The sequence below is a fragment of the Rhinolophus sinicus genome, chromosome 1 (assembly GCF_057876585.1).
Source record: "Rhinolophus sinicus isolate RSI-liver-muscle chromosome 1, RSI-T2T, whole genome shotgun sequence".
Taxonomy (NCBI): domain Eukaryota; kingdom Metazoa; phylum Chordata; class Mammalia; order Chiroptera; family Rhinolophidae; genus Rhinolophus; species Rhinolophus sinicus.
Window position 1 is genome coordinate 36,557,661 of NC_142501.1, and position 21,164 is coordinate 36,578,824.

General features: G+C 36.5%; 1 pseudogene; it reads right to left on the reverse strand.

Annotated features, from left to right (window-relative positions):
• Positions 1 to 2,895: 2,895 nt before the first annotated feature.
• LOC109449669 (elongation factor 1-beta pseudogene) overlaps positions 2,896 to 21,164 on the reverse strand; it is an 82,005-nt pseudogene continuing 63,736 nt past the window's right edge.

Genomic DNA, 21,164 nt, shown 5'->3' on the forward strand with positions numbered 1-21,164 from the left:
GTTATTTCTTTTACCAGGCAGAAATCATATGCATGTCTACTGGACAAAAATAATTTGTAGCTTATTAGTCTTCTACAAGTTAATATTTAGTTTCGTACATTCTGGGCCCTAAGCTATAGTAAAGAAGAAAATTGTCTTTGTCTAGAGCAGCGGGAGGCAAACTATAGCTTGCAGGCCCCGTGACGCTTGACTGACTTTTATACATAAAGTTTTATTGAAATATAGCCACACCCACCCATACGTTGTGTCTTACCTATGCAATGGCAGAGTGTACTAGATGATATAGAGACCATATATGGCTCACAAAGCCCCAAATATTTACTATATTGCTCTTTATAGAAAAAGTTTCCTGACTTCTACTGTGGAGTATCAGATAACCCATAGGTGAGTTTGTTAGGCCATGCCTTCTTATGACTTGGAAAGGGCACACAGTAATCTTTTTGCTATAATTCCAAATTTTGGATAATTTTTCTTAACATAACCTTGATATGATGAAGAGTAGCAAAACAGGTTTTGACCATCTTTTTTGTGTGCTGGTCTTGTCTCTCATTTTGGAATTGGGGAATAGTTCGTGTTCGCAGCTGAAACTAATATTGAAATAGTTCCACATAAATGTTGTATTAAAATATTGTCCTGAATAACATAACATGGTTTTGGGGATTAGGATTTTGTGTTTTGTTAAGGTAAAAATTCTAATGGCTTTGCAAAAAATCTACCTTTTTGCTTGGAATTCACAATTAGTGAAGATTGGAGTTGGCAGTAATAGCATGTGACTTGAAATAAGTGTTGAAAATAATTTAGCTTTAATTTTTTTGTCATCTTTGTTTTAAATTGCACTGGGAAAACTGCTGCAATTTGATATTAGTTAATTAAATTTAATATTTTTGAATCTAGTTTTCTACTGCTTATATTTAGATAGTTTTGTCAGATGGTCACGATGTTTATTGGTAAGTAGCTGAATATCATTTTTTTCAGCAATTATTTTTCTAGAGATATGATGTATTTGTTCTTAAGTCATGATGTCTCTAGTGATTCATTTAAACTGTGTTTTTCTTAGAAAGTAGTGTGACAGTGAGGGAATTTGATGATGAAAGATCTTCACTTAGCTACAATTGTGTTTCCTTGATCAGCGCATTTAACTTATCTGTCCTCTTCATAAGTGTTCAATAAGGATAACAATAAGAGATATGGTTCCGCTTATCATACAAAGCATTTGAGAGAATGATAGATAAAACAGTGCTTTGTAAACTATGAGGTTCTTCACCCGTGTTAGCTGTGGTATTATTGGTAGGAACAAAAATTCAAGAATTGTTCCAATTACAATTTTGTAAATTTAGATTATCAGTACTTTTCAGTCTTTATAGAGCTCAGTTATTAGATTTCCCAGTGAACTTTCTCAGACTTCCTAGGATTAGGTTTGGAGTTGGAACTTATGCTGACCTCTACGCTACCATATGTCTCTTTTTGGGTCCTCTAATGTATTCTCAGCTCCTTAAGGACAAAATTTTACCTTCTGTAAATACATGGAATTTGCATATAGTATTGTTTATAAAGAGGCAGGCAGCATACATTAGGGAAAGTTATCTAATTGCAAAGAAAAGACACTTGGACTTATAAAAGCTATTCCCCCCCACCCACAGAACAGAATAGAACTACAAAAAATGACAGTTACTGTGGCTGAAAAATGCTATTAAAGTATCTACCAAAACTAAATGGGACTGGGAGTCGTCGTGATGGGAGGGGTGTGGCAGAGAGGAAATAGGCATGCCACAAAGCAACCTACAAGGCTCTTGGTGATCTCCTTAATATTCTAGCAAAGCTTCTGTTTTTCTTGATACTCTTTCATCTAATACTATTATGAACAAGCTAAATATGCCATAAGGGGAATAGCCTGCAGAGGGTTATATCTTAGGACCTAGTACATATCATAGGTCCAGTGGTGGGTTGAGAGAACTGGGAGTGTTAAGGGCTTTCTAAATAGCTCGTTGTGAGGTACTGGAAACTCTACTTTGGTAGTAATGAAACAAATCACATTTAAAGCTAGTTGGGATACACTTTTAAAAATTACTGATATTTTGTTAAAAAACTTAAAGCTCATATAGAATGTTGTATTGGTTTCCTATTGCTGCTATAAGAAATTACTACAAACTTAGTGACTTAAAACACTACAGATCTATTACCATATAGTTTTGGAGGTCAGAAGTCCAAAATGGGTCTTACAGAGCTTAAATCAAAGGCTGTGTTCCTTCTTCAGGCTCCAGGAGAATTTATTCTTTGTCTTTTCCAGCTTCTGCAGGTCGTCTATACCCCTTGGCTCCTCAGTCCAGTCATCACATCTCCTTTTCCGACTGATCCTTAGGCCTCCCCCATAAGGATTCTCATGATTACATTGGGCCCACCTAAATAATCAGGATAATTTCATCTCAGGATACTTAATTTAGTAACATCTCTTTGCCATGTAAAGTACATTATTCACAGGTTTCTATGATGAAAACATGGACGTCTTTTGTGGGGGAAATTCTAGCAATCCCTGGTTTAGGAATACAGCTGATTTGGTTCACAGAAAGCTATAGGAGAAAAACCTTTAACCATTCTTCTACAGAATAATTTTATTATATTATGGTGGTACTTTTGTAGCTAAAACAAGACTGAACATATTTTTTAGATTTTATTACAGACTTTCAACATTTTGAGATATTCATAATAATGGAAATTCCTCCCAATGTTACTCTCCAATGTGATTAGTAAGAACAAATATGAAATGGTCTTCAATTCGTGATGGGGTAGAGTACTGAGGCACAGAGAGAGACCGTAGGTGCTGAACATATGGGAATTTCTAAGAAGAACTTTTTGTCTTTCAAGCTTAGATTTAGGGGTAATGATCCATGATGGATTTTAGATCTTGTTGAAAGCAGCCATGTCATGGATTGCACGTTGTTCTCAAAAGCATTGGTCTCCTCCTCCAGCATATCTGTTCCAACTTTATTGTCTTTTACTGCACACCATATTTGAAGTTTTTAAATTCCATACCCCACCAGAACTAGTTTAGAAGAGCCCTAGACCAAGCCATCTGCTGAATGCTCTTGACAAACATGTCTTTAATTTTGCCATGTCTTTCTCGTCATCCCAAGGTTTCATATCTAATAAGATGGAAGACTTGGCAACAAGTACAGGTGTTTGGCATTCTTTGACTCATACCACGCAAGGTGCTCTTCTCTTAGCCTCTTCACTTCTTCTCTTTCCTCCTCCTCATCAGATCCAAAGAGATCAGTGTCGTCATCGTCTTTACTATCTGTAGCTCCCCTTCCTGTAGTGTCATCCACAGTAGCAAGGCCATACTTGGCTAAACCTTTCTTTACTCCAGGTAGGCTGGCCTTTTACTTTTTGTAAGACTTGATGTGGTTATACCAGCGTAGGGCATGATACAAGTCGGCAGGTGGTAGGCTGGAGACTGCTTCAAATATTGCCACATCTGCTTGTGATGGCACATACTCCTCCATGTAGCTCTTGTCTGCCAGGTGTAGTCGTTGAGCACCTGGAGGCCGGCGGTGCTTTTCAGGTCTCTAAAACCTACGGCATTGGCTGATCCGGGAGCTGGGTGGCAGCATAGGAAACAGGAGGTCAGGCAGTCGGTACCCAACGCTAAGGGGGGTGGGGAGGGAAGCCAAAAAGAAGTTTCGATCAATATTTTAGTTTTTGGTGGTGGTTGTCTTCTCTACCAAACTTTTTATATGAACTGCCAGTTAGTATCCAAAGTGTTTGGTTTGAATTTCATTTCTATTTCCATGTCTCTTCTGCTGTTTAATAGGAAGCTCACAGTTATCATCAGGACTAATTAGGAGGAAGAGAAGCCAAGAGTCTAGGTAAATGGAATAAACTACCTTTGAATAACCAAGAGGTAGCTTAAACATTATTTTGATGGGTAAGTGGAGAATAATCTGTTAAATTGGAAGAATCATGGTACTTTTTTTAATAACCACAAAATCTGCATTGCAATGTATAAATACTGAGTTTCATATGGTCTACCTTTAAATGGTATTCGAAACAGCATGGCCTTGTTACTTAAACTGAATAACACAGCTGTCTTCTTGTTGCTTCTTTTGCATTTTTAGGAAAAGATACTTTTCTGAGTCAGAAGTTTTAGCCCTTGAAGGTTGTCTGACCAGACTGTAGGTATTTACTGTGAAAATTACATCATTCTATTGAATTGAACTTCCTAGACATTTGCAAAAGTTTATGACTTTTTTAGTAGTAGTAGTTTTTTAGTACTATGTAATGAATTGGGTTCAGTTAAATTAGCCAGCTCCGGTTTGTTGCAGGACCTTTCACTTTGCACTCAACAAGTCACTGTCTATTTATACAAGGCTCACTAAGTATGTAGCTCTGCGCTACATGTTGCAAGAATAAAGAGAAGTGTAACATGAAGGCAAATAAACCATGGATTCTTATAACTGAAGGGGGTTTCACATATTCAAAATTACTCTTCAATTTGTAGGAAGGATGGGAGGCAATGTATTAAGGAAACAGCATAGATATACATGTCAGAAAGATCCAGGTTCCTATCTTGACTCTGTCATTTATAAAAGGTATATAATACCTACATTGAAGTGTGGCTGTGGGAATTGTATAAAATATTAAAAACAAAACCTCAAGGAAAAAACATGGAGACAGTAAAAAAACAAAAATCAGTGATTGCTAGGGGTTGGTGGGGGGAGAGATGAATAGGCAGAGCACCGAGGAGTTTTAGGGCAGTGAAAAAAACTCCGTGTGAGACCATAATGATGGATACATGTCATTATATATTTTTCCAAACCCATAGAATGTGCAACACCAAGAGTGAAAAGTAATGGAAACTATGGACTTTGGGTGATTATGATGTGTCAGTGTAGGTTCATCTACTGTGACAAATGTCCTACTCTGGTGGGTGATGTGATAATGGAAGTGGCTGTGCATGTGTGGGGCTCAGAGATATATGAGAAATCTCTGGACCTTCCCCTCAATTTTGTTATGAACCTAAAACTGCTCTAAAAAATAAGCTCTGAGAAAACAAACACCAAACTCTTCTGGGTTAGTGCCTGACAATGAATAGATGATTAAGGATGAAAGTTAAAATTGTTAGACTAGAGAAGACCTTGGGCTGTTTCCAGAATGTCCCTGGGTAGCATGTACCACACTTAGACAGGAGGAAGTTTGGATAAGACAGCTTTCCCCTGAATCATTCTAGTTACTTACTTCTGTCTATGGGCAGCAGATTCTTGTCATTATTTATCTTGTAACAATCCCTGTGCTGGGATGGGGGAAGCTGGATAATTGTGGGAATTATGAAGATAATAAAAACAATTTGTTGAGAATGACCAAAAATGAACTCTATAAGGCTTATTAGAAATTGTATTTAGCATATTATCCATGATAGTGAGTTTTTAATATCAATCTCTAATTCCTCTTCACTAAATAAGTGTTAAAAACCCGTAGTCTAACATTTCTTAAAGGCACATCTCCATTCAGGTCTAAGCTAAATTCCTCTTGCCTTATACTTTCCAAGTTCTAATTTTCTTCTGAATGCTCTACTTTGCTTTTATTCCAAGCAGGTCTACCCTGAAATGTCAATTACTTGTTTTGGGGTCTGTAGTGAGTTGAAGGGTGACCCTTCCGCCACCTACAAGATGATATGTCTACAAAGAACCTCACAACGTGACCTGATTTAAAATAAGCATTTATGCAGATGTAATTAAAGTAAGGACCTTGAGAGGAGATCATCTTGTATTAGAGGGGCCCTAAATTCAATGATGAGTATGTTAAGAGACAGACGAGAAGACAGAGGCACTCAGGAAAGAAGAGCAAATGAAGACGGAGGCAGAGATTAGAATGATGCACCTACAAGCCAAGGAATGTCAAGGATTGTTGGAAAACACCAGAAACTAGGAGAGAGGGATGGAATGGATTCTCCCTCAGAGCCTGTAGAAAGAACCAAACCTACCAACGTCTTGATTTTTGGCTTCTGGTCTCTAAATAAAACTGCAAAAAGAATATATTTCTATTGTTTTTAAGCCACATTGTTTGTGGCAATTTGTTATAGTAGCCCTAGGAAACTAATATGGGGTCCTGAATGCAGTTTAGAATTTTAGAAAATATGGCTAAATTTTACTTTAAGAACCAAGCCTTATTCTTAGAATTTTGAATGGGTTTTTTTCTCCCTCCCATGTAGTCTGCTAATGCTGTTTGCATATTGCCCTGATTGGCTGCTCTGCTCCTTATGAAACACTGAGTTTGCACCGCCTCCCTCCATTGCCTGCCCTTCTATTTGCGTGTTTCTTCTGCCTTCAATTGCAACAGTTGACCACATTCCATTCTTTTGGGAGACAGAAAGGTAGCTTCCTGTTTGGAGACTGAGCAGAAAAGAATCACCACTAGGGAGAAATACATACTCCCAGAGAATGCCCCACATAACATGATTAAATACCCACCTTGACTACCACAGCGCTATAGATTTCACTCTTAAATAGTTTTTTTGCCCACCTCCTTTTGAATTATGCTCGCCCTTGTATTTGTCCAATTCTGGATAATGATGGCTGTTGTGCATAGACAACTACTTGAGTAGTCAAGGGCTATGCAATCCTGTGGGGCTTGGGGCTGACCTCTCCAGAGCCAGAGCATCCGCAGTGACTTAGGGAGGGAGCCGGTGAACAGCAGGAGAGAGAGGAAGTGTGGGCGTGGGAGGTGATGGTAGGAGAAGTAAAGGAGAGTGGTGATGGAGAAGCATTTGAGGCACATGTATTTGTAATTAACACACAAATACTTTTAGGAACAATAGGGCAAAAAACCTTTCTACATAGACTCCAAAGCTGTCTTTTTTTAACTGAACGTTTTCTTCCAGGCAGGAATAATTGCTTAACAAAACATATAGCACACACTCTATACTAAACACAATCTAAGCGTTCTGTAAATATTAACTCATTTAATTGTCAAGCAAACATGTAAGTTAGTACTATTATTACTAACTTATTACTTATTAGTTAGTAAGTAAGTAAGTAAGTAAGTAAGTACTATTGTTGTCCTGAGTGTACTGATAAGGAAAATGAAGCATTAAATATCGTGCCCAAATTCACATAGCTAGCAAGTGACTGAGATAGAATTGGCACTTACATAGGATTGCCAGATAAAATACAGGACACCCAGTTAACTTTGAATTTCAGGTAAACAACAAATAATTTTTGAGTATAACTATGTCCTTGTATTGCATGTATTTTTATTGTGACGTCCAGCAACCCTCATCCAGGGAGTGCTTGCTGTTAACCACTACCCAATGCTGTATTCTAATTAAAAAAAAAAAAAAAAACTTTAAGGAAGGAGAAAGAAAAATCATCTGGCATAATGTGCCCTTGGTTCTGAAGTCTCAATAAATATTCCTGGATGCAAAATTTGGGATGCTTTGTACAGTATATAACATGTCCTTTTTACCTCCCCGCTCAAACAAGACTATTATTGTACATCATCATGCAAGTAGGCTTGTGCTGATTTCAAGTAATTCTCTTCCCCTCAATTTATTCATAAGAGATCAAATATACAATTACATATGCGACTGCAATTCTCTAAGGCTTACCACAGAGGCACTCAGATCTAGCCTTTAATGCCAATTTGACTTTAGGTAACACTTAATAATCACTCGTTACTCTGTTTTAAAGCCCAAATTAATTAAAATGTATGTTTCTACAATGAGTATTGTTTCTAGATTGTTTTTTCAAATTCCCAATATAAATAGCTTTTTATGTGGATAATTAAAACCATCTGCTTCCTGGTAGCTCAGTTATGTTTATAGCAGCCCCTTTTTATTTGGGGAATTAAACTGCCATAAGTTTTTACGTTAGTGGATAAAATATCACAAAAATGCTCGTGGCAGTATTATTCCTCAAAAAGAAATGGATACTATTAAATGTTATAGGAAAAAATTGTTTTCAGTTAACTCAAAAGGCCTTAGAGTTCTACGTTTTTCTGGGTAAATATGTTTAAGACTTTGTTCGACCAAAAAGCCTAAATGCATAAATAAAGTTTCTAATAAAATTTAGCATTTAGATGAAAGCTCTCAAATCACTTTATAACTATTACTCTAGTAAAATTTCTCTGGGTTAGTAAAGATAAACTATCTTTACTAACCCAGAGAAATTTGGAGATTTCACAAGATATTATAAAACCACCAAATGAATTGAATAATTGGACAAAGTCCCACAAAAAATGTTAGAAGTGAGGTAGGGATTAAAGTTAAAATAAATGTTTCAGTCTCTGACTCTGATCAGAAACTTCACATCCCCTTTTGTGTCTTGGAAAGGATATCTAAATGAATACTCAATAATATTTTTGGGATATTTAGGTTCTTTTATAGTTCCATATTTTCAAATTGAAAATTCCTGCCTGAAAAATCCTTGTCAGGTAATTTGCCATTATGACAATGTCTTTAAGGGCTGATTACACTTAGTAAAAAAAGATCAACTTGTCAAAATGAATGCTGGTATGGTAATTAAAATATACCATTCAAATGTTACTTTCAGTTCTTTTGTTCATTCCAGTAAGTTCTATATCACAAAGTATAAGCCACTCGACCCTGTTGTTACTAAGGCATTTAAAGAAATCTCTTTGAATAGAAAAATGATATTTGTTTCATAGCAAAGCATGTAAAAAGCCTTCTTGAAAATTATTCAAAAAAGCAGAGTGAAATCATGCCCCAATGATTGCCAGCCAAGATTGCTGTCTGCATAATTAACAATTTTGACTGAAATTTCCAAACTTTCATATCTTTGTAGTCTGGTTATGGCGTGGAAAATGTTCTTATTTGAATTAAAACTTGAGGAATATATTGTAACTATGAAACTAAATTCTTGTGTTCTTGTTCAAGCCTGTGCAGGGATTGATAAACTTAGTGAGGTCTTATCCATTGTCCTATTTTAAGGCTTTATCCTGTTTTAAGTATCTTTTTTCTTTTCTTGACTCATTCTGCCAACAGTTGCTAGAATTTGGCTGCTAGGTTTGTACAACTCTCCTGTCCTGCCTGTTAGCCAAAATGCTTCTGGTCCTCAGATAGGCCTGTCTGAACCCCACACTCGTGGGCTTTTCACATCTTAGCCTCTGCCCATTTCCTCTGGTTCTACTGGAAGTTCACTTCATTACTTGCCAGGCAGCACTTATATTTTAGTAGGGACCTTCAACAACTTCAGTACCTTATATTAAAATGGGCAAGAGTACTAAAATGATTGAGTGCCTCTGCTGTGAGTATCATTGTGCTTTAAATACTTGCTGTATTTAAATCTTACGATGACCTGATAAGGTAGGAATTACAGTTGTCCCCTGGTGTCCACAGGGGATTGGTTCCAGTCCCGTACCCTACCCTGCAGATACTAAAATCCATGGATGTTCAAACCCCTAATAAAATAAAATACTACAGTATTTGCATATAACCTGTGCACATCCTCTCGTACACTTTAATCTTTCTAGACTACTTATGATACTTGATACAGTGTAAATGCTATATAAGTATTTCTTATACTGTATTTTTCAGGAAAAAATGAAGCAAAAAATGTCTGTCATGTTCAGTACAGGTGAAACAATTGTAGGTCTACTTACATAGTACATGTCTGCAACAACGTAACTTTTTTTTTTTTTGGACTGATTATTTCTTTTTCTTTTTAAATTTATTTTTAAAATTTATTGGGGTGACAATTGTTAGTAAAATTACATAGATTTCAGGTGTACAATTCTGTATTATGTCATCTATAAATCCCACTGTGTGTTCACCACCCAGAGTCAGTTCTCCTTCCATCACCATATGTTTGATCCCCCTTACCCTCATCTTCCACCCCCACCCCCTTTACCCTCTGGTAACCACTAAACTATTGTCTATGTCTATGAGTTTCTGTTTCTCATTTGTTTGTCTTGTTCTTTTGTTGTTTTTGGTTTATATACCACATATCAGTGAACTCACATGGTTCTCTGCTTTTTCTGCCTGACTTATTTCGCTCAGCATTACACTCTCAAGATCCATCCATGTTGTCACAAATGTTCCTATATCATCTTTTCTTACCGCCAAATAGTATTCTATTGTGTATATATACCACAACTTCTTTATCCATTCATCTATCGAAGGACATTTTGGTTGTTTCCATGTCTTGGCCACCGTAAACAAAGCTGCAATGAACATTGGAGCACACGTGTCTTTATCTCTAAATGTTTTCAGATTTTTTGGGTAGATACCCAGGAGAGGGATTGCTGGGTCATATGGCAATTCTACTCGTAATTTTTTGAGGAACCTCCACACTGCCTTCCATAACGGCTGTACCAGTCTGCATTCCCACCAACAGTGTATGAGGGTTCCTTTTTCTCCACAGCCTCTCCAACACTTGTTATTATTTGTCTTGTTGATGATAGCCATTCTGACTGGGGTGAGGTGATATCTCATTGTGGTTTTGATTTGCATTTCTCTGATGATTAGTGATGTTGAGCATTTTTTCATATGTCTATTTGCCATTTGTATGTCCTCCTTGGAGAAATGTCTCTTCAAGTCCTCTGCCCATTTTTCAATTTGGTTGTTTGTTTGTTTTGTTGTTGAGTTGCATGAGTTCCTTGTATGTTCTGGATATTAGCCCCTTATCGGAGGCACTATTTGCAAAAATCTTCTCCCATTCAGTTGGTGGCCTCTTTATTTTGTCGATGGTTTCTTTTGCTGTGCAGAAGCTTTTAAGTTTCATATAGTCCCATTCACTTATTTTAGCTTTTACTTCCATTGCCTTTGGAGTCAAATTCATAAAATGCTCTTTGAACCCAAGGTCCATAAGTTTAGTACCTATGTTTTCTACTATGCAGTTTATTGTGTCAGGTCTTATGCTTAAGTCTTTGATCCGTTTTGAATTAACTTTGGTACATGGTGACAGAGAGCAGTCCAGTTTCATTCTTTTGCATGTGGCTATCCAATTCTCCCAGCAACATTTATTGAAGAGGCTGTCTTTCCTCCATTGTATATTTTTAGCTTCTTTGTCAAAAATTATCTGTCCATATTTATGTGGTTTTATTTCTGGGTTCTCAATTCTATTCCATTGGTCTATGTGTCTGTTTTTCTGCCAATACCATGCTGTTTTGATTACTGTAGCCCTGTAGTACAAGCCAAAGTCAGGAAGTGTGATACCTCCATTATTGTTCTTTTTTCTTAAGCTTGCTTTGGCTGTTCGGGGTCTTTTGTGGTTCCAAACAAATCTGATGATTTTTTGTTCTATTTCTTTAAAATATGCCATTGGGATTTTGATGGGGATTGCATTGAATCTGTATATTGCTTTGGGTAATATGGCCATTTTAACTATGTTGATTCTTCCAATTCATGAGCACGGAATGTCTTTCCATTTCTTTGTGTCTTCTTCAATTTCTTTCAAAAATGTCTTATAGTTTTCAGCATACAGGTCTTTCACATCCTTGGTTAAGTTTATTCCTAGGTATTTTATTCTTTTTGCTGCAATTGCAAAAGGAATTGTTTTTTGTATTTCTTTTTCTGAGATTTCATTGTTAGTATATAGGAAAGCAATGGACTTTTGTACGTTGATTTTGTAGCCAGCAACTTTACTGTATTCGTTGATTGTTTCTAATAGCTTTTTGGTGGAGTCTTTAGGGTTTTCTATATATAGCATCATGTCATCTGCAAAGAGTGACAATTTAACTTCTTCATTCCCAATTTGGAGGCCTTTTATTTCTTTCTCTTGCCTGATTGCTCTGGCAAGGACTTCCAACACTATGTTGAAAAGCAGAGGTGATAGGGGACAGCCTTGTCGTGTTCCTGAACGTAGAGCAAAGAGCTTCAGTTTTTCACCATTAATTATGAGATTAGCAGAGGGCTTGTCATATATGGCCTTTATTATGTTAAGGTATTTTCCTTCTATACCTATTTTATTAAGTGTTTTAATCATAAATGGATGTTGTATCTTGTCAAATGCTTTTTCTGCATCAATTGATATAATCATATGATTTTTGTCCTTTATTTTGTTTATGTGATGTATCACATTGATGGATTTGCGATGGTGAACCATCCTTGTGCCCCGGGGATGAACCCCACTTGGTCGTGATAAATAATCTTTTTAATGCATTGTTGTATTCGATTTGCTAGAATTTTATTTAGGATTTTTGCATCGGTATTCATCAGAGATATTGGTCTGTAGTTTTGTTTTTTTGTGCTGTCCTTACCAGGTTTTGGTATCAAGGTAATGTTGGCCTCATAAAATGAGTTAGGGAGTACTGTCTCTTCTTCAAATTTTTGGAAGAGTTTGAGCAGGATTGGTATTAGATCCTCTTTGAAGGTTTGGTAGAATTCACTAGTGAAGCCATCTGGTCCTGGACTTTTGCTTTTGGGAAGGTTTTGGATGACTGGTTCAATTTTGTTACCGGTGATCAGTCTGTTTAGATTTTCCAGTTCTTCATGGTTCAGCCTTGGAAGGCTATATGTTTCTAAGAACTTGTCCATTTCTTCTAGGTTATTGAATTTGGTGGCATATAGTCCTTCATAGTATTCTTGGATGATCCTTTGTATTTCTGTGGTGTCCGTGATAACTTCCCCTTTTTCATTTCTGATTTTGTTAATTAGTGTCTTCTCTCTTTTTATCTTAGTGAGTCTAGCCAAGGGTTTGTCAATTTTGTTAATCTTGTCAAAGAACCAGCTCTTTGTCACATTAATTTTTTCTATTGTCTTTTTGTTCTCTATTTCATTTAGTTCTGCTCTAAGTTTTGTTATTTCCTTTCTTCTGCTGACCTTGGGTTTTACTTGTTCTTCTTTTTCTAGTTCTTTAAGGTGTAACATGAGGTTATTTATTTGGGAGTTTTCTTGTTTCTTGAGATAGGCCTGTAATGAGATAAATTTCCCTCTTAAAACTGCTTTCGCTGCATCCCAAAAATTTTGGTAGGATGTATTTTCATTGTCATTTGTTTCTATGTATCTTTTGATCTCTCCTCTAACTTCTTCTTTGACCCAGTCGTTCTTTAAAAGTATGTTGTTTAATCTCCATGTACTTGTGTTTTTTCCCCGCTTTCTTTTTGCAGTTGATATCCAATTTCAAAGCCCTGTGATCAGAGAATATGCTTGGTATGATTTCAATCTTCTTAAATTTGCTGAGACTGATTTTATGTCCCAATATATGGTCTATCCTTGAGAATGTTCTGTGTACACTAGAAAAGAATGTATAGTCTGATGTTTTAGGATGAAGTGCTCTATAAATGTCAATTATGTCCATTTCATCTAATGTGTCATTTAGGGCTGCTATTTCGTTATTTATTTTCTGTTTGGATGATCTCTCCATAGCTGTCAATGATGTATTTAAGTCCCCTAGTATAATTGTGTTTTGGTCAATTTCTCCGTTTAGTTCTGTTAGTAGTTGCTTGGTATATTTCGGTGCTCCCTGATTGGGGGCATAAATATTGATAACTGTTATGTCTTCTTGTTGTACAGTCCCCTTCACCATTATGAAATGTCCGTCTTTGTCTCTTGTTATCTTTTTCACCTTGAAGTCTGTTTCATCTGATATCATTATGGCTACACCTGATTTTCTCTGGGTACCATTTGCTTGGAGTGTCAATTTCCACCCTTTCACTTTGAGTCTATGCTTGTCCTTGTAGCTGAGATGTGTCTCTTGGAGACAGCATATGGTTGGGTTTAGTTTTTTGATCCAATCTGCTACTCTGTGCCTTTTTATTGGTGAGTTCAGTCCATTTACATTTAGGGTGATTATTGATATGTGAGGATTTCCTGTCATTCTGTCTTTAGTTTTCTGGTAAGGCTGTGTCTCCATTGTTTCTTTACCTTTTTGTTGTTGTCTGTTATTTCTGAGTGGTGGTATTCTATGATGTTTCCCTCTGTTTCTTCTTTTATTACAGTATATATTTCAGTTCTGGATTTTTTGAGTGGTTACCCTTAAGTTTATGTAAAAGAAAGTTTGATATTTAGAGTATTCCATTTTCTTCAGCATGCTTACTTTCTCCATTCCTGTATTCTGGTTCAGGCCTTTACTCTCCCCCTTTTTGAGTTTTGGTTGCCACAAATTGTCCCTGTTGATGGTGGTCGAATAGCCTCCTTTAGTATTTCTTGTAGTGCAGGTCATGTGTTAGAAAATTCCCTCAGCTTCTGTATGTCTGGAAAGGTTTTTATTCCTCCTTCATATCTAAAGGATATCTTTGCTGGATATATTATTCTTGGCTCATGATTTCTCTCTTTCAATAGTTTGAATATTTGGTTCCACTCCCTCCTGGCTTGTAGAGTTTCTGCTGAAAAATCTGATGATAATCTAATGGGCTTTCCTTTGTAGTTTACTGTCTTCTTTTCCCTGGCTGCCTTGAGGATTCTTTCTTTGTCATTGATTTTAGACAGCTTCAATACAATGTGCCTTGGAGAAGGTCTGTTGGGATTGAGGTAATTAGGTGTTCTATTTGCTTCTTGGATTCGAGGGTCCAGTTCTGTCCATAAGTTTGGGAAGTTCTCATCGAGAATTTGTTTGAATATATTCTCTGTTCCCTTCTCTCTTTCTTCTCCTTCTGGTATGCCCATTATTCTTATATTGCTCTTTCTGATGGAGTCAGAAAGTTTTTGTAGAGTTCTTTCATTTCTTTTAAGTCTCAAGTCTCTTTCTTCTTCTATCTGTGTAATTTCCAGGTTTCTATCTTCGATGTCATTGATTCTTTCCTCCATCTGGTCAACTCTACTACCTAAGCTGGTTATTTCATTCTTAATTTCTTCTATTGAGTTCTTAATCTCCAGAAATTCTATTTGGTTCTTTTTAAAAAATTCAGTCTCGTTGGTAAAATGTTTATGTTGTTCTTAGATTGTGTTTCTGAGTTCATTAACCTGCTTTTCTGTGTTTTCTTGCATCTCGTTGAGTTTTTTTCAGAACTGCAATCTTGAATTCTCTGTCATTTAAGTCACATATTTCCATATGTTTAAGTTCCTTTTCTGGAGACTTTTCACTTTCTTTCTGTGCTGTCTTGTTGCCTTGGTTATTCATGGCAATTACCGATTTATTATTTTTCTTCCCAGACATATACAGTAGTGGCTTCTGCAACAGGTTGATAGGAAGAGGTCTTTCTTTTGTTTTCCAGTACTTGTTGGTAGAATGTTTTATTTTCTCTCCGACTGCAGCCTTTTTTTCTCTCTCACACAGTAGTGCTATGTTTTCTCTGCACTATTCCAGCTTCTCACACAATGGGGGGATTACCTGGGAGACAGGCTTCTCCTCTGATAACAGTTTGCCTGGGTCACAGGTTGCAGTGTCCGTGTGGGTATGCGGAGAGCTTTTGAAGTTCCAAAGCTCTTCCTGCACCAGATTCAGAGCCTGTGTGTTTCAGTAGTTCTGTTTACTTCTGCAGGGATCTGCCCAGATAGGTGGGGTCAGGGGCGGGGTGAGTTGTGAGAGGTGGCCCAGAGCAATGGCGGCAACCACCACCACAGCTGGTCCTATTTTCACAGCTCCCTTCCCTTTGCCGGAACTAGTTGGGCTGCGAATCTGTGTCTGAGGTCCACAGTTCTCAAAACAGCAAACATTCTATTCTTTTGATCTGACTCTGCTACTGTTCTGCTTCTAGCGCTGGGCAGGTGGGGGCAGGGCGAGCTCTGGGAGGGTAGAGAGGGGGCGGCTCGTCTCAGTGCCCAAGGCTTCCATTCTCTGCTCGGCAGTGAGGGCTTAAACCACCGTTTTCAGCCTTCTTCCCTCAGTCTTTTCTCCGAGGTTTCTGCCGTGAGCGTTGGGTTCAGCCGTGTTATATGCTGCCCCCTCAGACCTGTGGTCCATAAGCAGAGCCCTAGCAGTCCGAATTCTTCCCTGTCCCGCAGCTGTGGTAGTTCCGGGATGCAGCGAGCTGGGAGCACTGAGCTAGGTCTGCGTCCTGTTCCTGAGTGGCTCCATCTCTGCGCTTCTCCCTCTCCTCCTCCCCCACTCTCACGATTCGCCCACCTTTAGGTGAATTCAGTAGTGGGCCTCTTTGTCTTGCCTGACTGCTGTGCAGGGAGTCCTTTGTGGAGTTGTAGTTGTTCGATTAGTTGTAAATTCCAGGGGAGATTTATAGAGGCTCACCTCACGCTGCCATTTTGATGACCACAGATTTGGAAACCAATTAATTTTAAAGCAATGGGAAAAATATTTTACCTTTTGGGGTATGTTTTTTTCATAGTGATGAAACAAGTGATTTGGACTAAGAAATATGTAAGATTCAGTGCAACTCTGAAACGTATGATTCTGATATAAAGGATATTTGTGTATATATTAATATGAGTATAGTCTGAGACTCTGTTATGGTTATATCTATATATCTGTATATGTTAAAGATATATATATATATATATATATATATATATATATATATATATATATGTAATATAAATATATAGTGTATATAAAATTACTCTAAATGGCCTTTGAACATTAAGGGTAATAGATGTTCTAAAAAGGAATAAAAAAAATTTCTCATTTTAGAAAGGAAAGAAGAAAAGTAGAAGGAGGAACTAAATCATATTTTAAAGAGATATTTAGTGGCGGATCATTCTGTTAGAGTCCCTACTATGTAGTTTAATTGGCTCAGGTCAATCAAATGGATTAAGTTGAGAACAATCAAATTTTCTTAGAAATAATTTCTAACATATTTGCTAAGTATGCTTTACCATTTACTATTTCAATCTACAGACAAGAATATTAGTTTTTTATCAAGTTTTATAGGAGGCTTTTTTTTCCTCAAGGACAATGAGAATCATATAATTAGATTTCCATTTTTACTGTGGCCACCCAGAATCTCAGAGCCAAATCCGAGCCTCTATTATAGACACTATAGAACTCAATATCCGCCTTCTATCCTAGCTGACCCACACCAGCTTAATGTGTCTTGACACTCAATTATATTTACTTTTGTTGGTTTTGTATTTTTATTTTAAAGTATGTATTTTAAAAATAAACTATATATATTCTTTATGGAATCAGGGAAGACTTTGAGGGTGCAGGTTTAATTTTATTTAACACTGAAGCGTGCTAAGAAATTTATTATTTTTTAATTTATTGATAAAACAGGCAAAGTATTAGCTTAATGTAGGCTCTTTATTAAGAACTGAAAAAAAAAATACCTCTGGAAATTGATGAACCTTGGTTTTTCACATTCATAAAATAAAGGGGTTAGACTCAATGTCCTCCAAATTCATTCTAGCTTGAAGTCTCTGATCATAGGCAACAGAACTGGGTTACTCTCTTCCTCTCTTCAGTGGTAGTATTACTATGCAACTATGCCTCACCCAATGGCAGAGGGAGTGGGTCATCTTGGCTGGTCCTTACTGCTAGATGACTGAGTCTATAGTTTGGGTTGACTTGAAGTCTGTCCTTTTCTTTTTCTTTCTTTTTTTTTTTTTTTTTAAGTATTTAGGAGGGATATTTTATGAACCCCAAATTTATTTGTTTTTTCCTTTCTCTTCAACAAAAGTAATTTAAGTTCACAAGAATGAAGATGATGACAGCAGCCTGGGCTTTAACTTTTGAACACTTTCCAGTTTTATGTCTTATTAAGCAGTATTGTAAGTAATATGCACATATTTCAATAAAATACATGAAAAACTTTGCACATTGTTAAGACATTTTTTCACAGTGTGTTTTGTCAATTCTGAAAGTCTGTGAGAATCTGGCAAACTGTCAGTAAGTGTGGGTAATATGGGAGGACACTAAAAATGAAGATGATAGTGGTAGGACAGTTTGGGGAGCATGTTAAAATAAAATATGAAGAACACCAGCATGCATTTTATTTAAAACATATGTCTTAAGATCCTTAAGACTGCTTTTTCTCACTTGAAAGAAATAGGAATGTATATATGATATTATCTTTATATTAGATTGGTGCAAAAGTAATGGTGGTTTTTGCAATTATTTTTAACCTTTTAAACCACAATTACTTTTGCACCAACCTAATGTAAAACAAGTATATTAATATGCATTGTAAAAGGTGTCTTATTACAGGATACTGAGACTAAAAATGTTCTTTAAATCCAACATGGAGATATAGTGTAAAGATAACTCTTATTATAAGATGTGTCAAATAATTCCTATTATAAGATGTACAATTAGGTGGAACTTATTCTATGACATATATTGCAAGAATCTCACGATCACATACACAGTGAAATATATTGTTTATGATAAAAATAGCCACAGAACTTTCACAGAAGTGAATTGTCTTCTTCAGTATTAAGCAGATTGGAAAGCAGCATTATGGAAGAAATAGTCCTGGGGGGTTATGGTAGAGAGAAACTGTGCATAGTTATGCAGCGCCTCTTCTATGTCATACAAATTCAATGTTATATTTGATTCATGGCTATTTAAGAACGGTGTCTTAAGCAATTCATCTAAGCCTTGCTTTCCCAACACGACTCATAGCACAGAAACAATAGGCAAATTAATGTGTAAAAAGTACTTGTCATAGGATCTAATCCATAGAAAGCTCCAGTGAATGTGAGCCACTTGCTTTATTCTCAATATTACTTGCTTTATTCTCAATAAGGTAGAAAATATTAGGTTGGTGCAAAAGTAATTGCGGTTTAAAAAGTTAAACCGCAATTACTTTTGCACCAACCTAATAGAAACTAAATTTTTATTTTATTAGGATCTTGTTATTTCAGGTTTTACTGTGTCCTTTTTATATCTGTAAATCAAAACTGCTTTTCTTTTTTTTTTTTTTTTTTTTTAATTAGTTTCAGGTGCACAAGACAAAGCAAAACTTAGACATTTATCATTTATATCCCTCACACTGTGTGAACCCCCCTCCCCCCATCCACTATCCCTCTGTACATTCCCAAAACCTCTCACCTTCCCCTTATCCCCACCCCCCCGCCCCTCTAGCTGCTTTTCTTTTTTTGAAGAAAAGAATTTTTGCTTACGTTAAAAGGATGGATCAAAGTGTGAGTATTTATTCAGAAAATAGTAATGATGCTGAAGCCACGCCATGATGACAGTGTCCATGTTGCCAGCTGTGAGTTTGCAAGCTAATGATTATCATTTCTGCGGTCTGTAAATTAAGCAATACCTTTAGTCACTAGATAACCAGAGAAGCCAAAGGTTAATAATGCCCGTTCATTTTTCTATATTTTTTTCATTTTATGTATTTTTTCTATATTATATAGAAATTTTTTATATTTTTTTCTATATTTAGTTATTTCTGAAGAAATTTCATGAATACACTTTGACCTTAAGGAACACAAATGTTCAGATTTATGTGAGAATAAATTGTCCATATTTAGATTTTTGAACAGTAACATTTAAAAAAATATAACCTGGTCTCTTCCTAGATGTAACCTTCACTACAAATTTATAAATTTAGTGCTCTCATCTCACATAATTGTTAAGCTATTTGAAAAAGAAGCATCATCACATTATAAAAAAAAGCTAGAAGGAAATATATTTCCCATCTCTTGATGGAGAAGGAGTTTTTAAACTTGAAAGAAACGGCAGTAAACACAAGAACTCGATAGTTTTGCCTATTGAAAAATTTAAACTTCTAGGATTTCTAGGTATAAGGCAGCTTGAATATATATACATATATATATATATGTATATATATAATTTATGTTAAATATATATTATTTATATATAACATATATCAAAATAAGATTCTTCCTAGATTTCCACTGTAATGTCAAAGGAAAAAGATAAATATTAAACACATTGTATTAATGCTAGAAATACTGGAAAGGTGAAAACCATATTCCAGAACTTTGAAGAAAGTTTGTAAGAATGGGATGAAACTGGGAGGAAGAAGGAAGAAGTAGGGTGATCTGTGACCCCTGCATGTGAAGGAATCGTAGCCTATGGAAATGAGTGGCAGAGATGCCACTGAATCCCACCAGAATTCCTAACTCTGTAGAGTTGCTGAGACGAGAGAGAATAGGGGCACTTGTGCAAGTGGGTAGGTGAGTGAACTGAGCACATCGAGGCCTCTGGTACCCGTTGCATGTACACTGACGGTCACATCAAACTGGGAGCCTGGTTCATCTAGGGAAAGGGCTGTGCTAGAAAAAGAGCGGGCTCATTTCTTTGTTTTTCTTTATAACTACAATAGTCCCCACTTCTTGACACAGCATATGTTCCAAGACCCCCAGTGAATGCCTGAAATCGTAGATAGTACCAAACCGTATAAATACTATGTTTTTTCCTATACATACCTACCTATGATAAAGTTTCATTTATAAACTAGGCACAGTAAGAGATCAACAACAGTAACTAATAATAAAAGAGAACACTTATAACAATACACTGTAAGGAAAGCTATATGAATGTGGTCTCTCTTACTCTCTCAAAAATCTTATTGTACTGTACTCACCTTTTCATGTAAATGAAGCACTTTACAGCTTCTCTTTGGCATACGAAGGTCCAACAATTAAGTTCACGAACTTGTTGCAATGATGTTGCTAACCTTTTTTTGATATCAGAGGGGTTATTCATTATGAATTTGTACCAACTGGATGAACAGTTAACCAAGTTTACTATTTGGAAGTACTGAAAAAGCTGTGTGAAAAAGTTAGACGACCTGAACTTTTCACCAATTCATGGCACTTGCATTATGACAATGCACCAGCTCACACGGCACTGTCTGTGAGAGAGCTTTTAGCCAGTAAAGAAATAACTATATCGGAACACCCTCCCTACTCACCGGATCTGGTCCCTAATGACTTCTTTCTTTACCCGAAGATAAAGGAAATATTGAAAGGAAGACATTTTGATGACATTCTGGGCATCAAGGGTAATACGACGACAGCTCTCTGCTGGCCATTCCAGAAAGAGTTCCAAAATTGCTTTGAAGGGTGGACTACGCACTGGCGTCTGTGCATAGCTCCCCAAGGGGAGTACTTTGAAGGTGACCATAGTGATATTCAGCAATGAGGTATATGGTACTTTTTCTAGGACTTTTTTGCGAACTTAATTGTCATACCTAATATTGTAATTCACATCACTGGGCCAGGAAACTGAGAATGAGAGATTAGATGACTTACCCAAGGTTAAACAACTGGGGGGAAAAAACGTTCCTTTTCAAAAGTCTAGTGCATGAATAACTCGCTTGAAATCCATCTTCTGTTTAGTGCTACACAGACACATATGTTTGTTTATTTGTTGAGCACCTACTGTTTTAGGTGCTGGGAA